This window comes from Elaeis guineensis, chromosome 3 (genome assembly GCF_000442705.2).
Source record: "Elaeis guineensis isolate ETL-2024a chromosome 3, EG11, whole genome shotgun sequence".
In the NCBI taxonomy this organism is placed as follows: Eukaryota; Viridiplantae; Streptophyta; class Magnoliopsida; order Arecales; family Arecaceae; genus Elaeis; species Elaeis guineensis.
Window position 1 is genome coordinate 38,799,388 of NC_025995.2, and position 4,085 is coordinate 38,803,472.

The following is a 4,085-nucleotide window of genomic DNA, read 5'->3' on the forward strand; positions in this document are numbered from 1 at the left end:
TTAGATTTGAACCTAAATTTATATATCATATAAAACTTCAATTTTAGATCTAAGAATGCATGAAAATCTTTTCAAAAATTTAGATCTGAACATGAATAAAAATCTGGTTCTAAACTAATCTAAAATTTCATAAAATTCTATTCAAAACAGAACCAAAACCCATGCTAAAACAGATCTGAAATCTATTCAAAAAATTTTTGCAAAATCTGTTCGAAACAGATCTAGATTGCATGAAATATTTGTTCAAAATAATCTAAAACTTTATTCAAAAATAGCTTAAAAATGCATGAAAAATTCGATCAAATTGATTTATAATTTTAGATTTCAGCATTAAAAAAAAATCAGCACGTGTGATCAATAATTGATTAGATTTAAGATATCTTATATCAAATCGTGTGATGGTAAATAAATTTATTTCAGATCTAATGTATCAAATACCATATCTAAATTAATCTAAAATCATTTGCTACTCTTCTTCATGAGATATAATCACACGACATTCCAACATGTCAAAAGAAAATCCATCGAATGAGAAGAGAGGATCTTCTAAATCTTATTTGTTCTTATGATCGGATGGCCTGGTGATCAACCCAATCTGAATATTTGGCTACTCAGACATCTAATCTAACATACCACATATGAAAAAAATAAATTTTAGATCTAACATGCACATATATCATATCATAATGAATCTAGGCTCTGATATCACTGATAGAAATCGATAGGGTTTCACGCATGTATTTTTAAATTTTTTGAAATAAATTGCAGCAAAAGTAACTATAGATTATATCATATTAATCTAATCATGCATATGATCTGATCATTAAACCACCTATGTAGGATCTATGATATGAAATATTATGCATAAAAATCAGAAAATCAAAAAATACATAGATCAAATTTATGTGATCAAATCAATACTGTAGATCATATCTATGGTAAATCTGAGTTCAAAATTTGATACCTGAGTGTGGATACCTGATCATCACAATTGTCAACCATGGATTGAGATCCTTTTAGTTGCTTGCAGTTGTACAGGATATCCGACCTTTACAAGATGTCCATATGAAGTCCTGACACTGATCAATCTCCACGGGAGCGCTAGCATGCACGGAGATCTTCTTGATGGTTGACTCCACCCCTCTTCAGATCTTATGGACTCTTTCAAAGGATGAGAAGGATGACTAGGAGGAGGTAAGGTGGAGGAAGATGATGACAGAGGAAAATTAGTTTTTTCTCTTTTCTCTCTCCCAAACTCTAGACCAAACTCTAGGGTACTCACGCCTAGAATGAACCCACACCTAGAAAGCTTAGCGCCCACTTTTTCTTCGGTGAAAACTCTTCTCATGAAAAATCTCTCTCAGATATCACAAGCATGCCCACAAACTCCCTCCTCAAGTTGGCATCCAATGCTAGGATGAGATTAGGATCAAATTGGTTGTAGTTTGAATTCAAAACCAATTCAAACTTGAATTCAAAATTCAAGTTGAATTTCAATTTAAACTTGAACCAACCTAATCTTTATTCACAAGGGACAAAAGGGGGCATGGTATGAGGATCAGTGTGAGAATTTTTCATGCAAAAATCAAGGTGGGATGTAAAACATTTTCGACATGGTCATGGGGTTGGCGCTAAGGAGAAGTCCAACCAATTTGGACTCTTAAGTTTTAGTTATTTGGTTCTAATTTATCTTCAACCAAATCAAATTTGGTTAGACATAAATAATAAATGAAATTCAATCCAATTAGGGTCTTATATCCTTAATCAAATCTTAATCTAATTAAAAATTGATTGAACTAAAGTTCTGATCAAATCAGAAACTAATCTCCCATAGCGATTAGATCATCTTTAATCTAATCAGATCAAACCTAATCGAATCTAATTCAATTAGACTTGATCCAAACTTTAATACTCAATCAAATTGAACTAATCAGTAATCTAATTAAGAATTAATCTTTCATTAATTCACTAACTCTTAGCAAATTATTTTATCATAACTTTTGCATAAGGTTAATCATCAATCATATTGATGGTTATATCTTTGAACGATTCTCAATCATTGATTAGGCATCTAATTAGATAGAAACTTCATTTGTATGTGACCCCATAGGTTCGAACTTAAGCCGATAGTATAGAAATAAATTTTTGTACTAATTTAAGTAACCATCTAGCAATGGTATGCGACATCCAGATAGATCGAATAGTTGCAAAGCAATATTCAAGAACTCTTGGCATGTGGTTACTATATAATTCATCCCTTTGAACCTCAATACTCAGTATGACTTCAGAGTTGAACTGTCAACTCTTAATTAGTACATCTATAATATATCTTAACTTTATAAATCTTATAACTCTTCATAAGGATTATGCTGGTCAAGATTTTACTGAATTGAAACAAATATAGCACTACCTCCTGAAATTAGGAGAGATCAATCTCATTTTGATTCACACAGACTTCGTAAGTACTTGACTATATCCAAAAATTTTTGTATTGAATTAAAAATTCTGATAGTCCAGCACCAAAGCATAATGAGTTACTTGCAAGTCACCATGGTGATCTCAGGTCAGAGAAACACTTATATCCATATCCTTTGTGAGCTACTTTGATAGCAGAGTGCTCCACAGTTGGATCACTTCAGTGAGATGTAGTCCTACATCTCATCTGTGTGCTATATCAATATCTCCACACTTCTTGGTTACGAGGACAACCAATCCATATATCACATAGTGACCTACACTTGGTAAACATTATCGTCCTAGTACTAACATATCATTTGGTAATGAACAAGTTTAAGGACTATATGATAAATCTTTCTTTATCGATTGGAAAGTAGTTCTAAAGACTTCATCATAACACAGGAGTTCAACAAAGAAGATGCACAGTTATGATGAAAATACTAAATTATTTTTATTAATAAATAATTCATATATAATTTACAAATAGCATAATTATTTACAAACAGACGATTGGCTTTAGAACATATTTTCTAACTTTTCATGTAGGCATTTGGCCTAGAAAGAGATTTTCAAGAGTAGTAAATAGCTTGAACTAGTTTGTATCATTATTTTTGCTAATCAGAGTAAAATTTCCACCATCATTTCATAAAAAATGCTTGATTGAGGGTATTCAAACTTAAAATTCCAAGACTTTCAAGCCTTTTCAGTCTACAAACTTGGTCAAACTTGCTAAATGCCTGATCTTACTGCTCAATTAATGTCCTCCTTATAGGAAATCATGACCCAACTTATTCATTTTATGAATAATTATGGATGAGATTTGCATTATAGACATTCAATAAATGAGTATGGCTCTAAGAACTAAGCATGCCAAAGTTTGACATTTTGTACATATCACCGAATGTTTCTTCTAGCCTCTCAATCATTTTGATATTTTTTCCAACAAGAAGTTTCATTCTCTTGGACAGATGGCTAAGTGATGTAATGGAATCCCAAGGTAATGAATGGGGCAGTTGAGCAATTTGACAGCCTAGCATCATAGAGAAGATAGTACATTGTTAATTGACTAATCAGATCCTAATGAGTTAGGAATTTCGAAAGTTGATCTTTAGGCCTGTTGCCAATTCAAAGCCATAAAGAATTAACTTTAAGGTGTTGATGCTAGTCTTTCTAGCCTTGTAGAAGGGTAGCATGTCATCAATAAATTGGAGGCCTTGTATGTGTCCAGTGATATCGTAAAGTCCTATACCAGATATCAGACATTCAACTTTACCTAATTTAAAGATTTTGGATAATGTATCAACTATTAAGACGAAGAGTAGTGGTGATAGGGGATTGCATTCTTTTAGTCCTTTCCTATTATGAGACCAGTTACCCATAGAGTTGTTGATACTACTGTGGAATTTGAAGAGTAGAGAAAGGATAGAGTCCAATCTATCCATTTATGATTAAATCCCCTTCTTTCTAGAAGCTTAAATAGAAATTCTCAAGGTATACAGTCGAAATCCTTTTTAAAGTCAATTTTGTAGGGAATACCTACTAATTTGTGTCCTTTGCTGTATTATAAATTTTTTATTATCATTACAAAACTTTTGAAGATTAATTGGTTTTCCAGTTTTCTGCCTCAG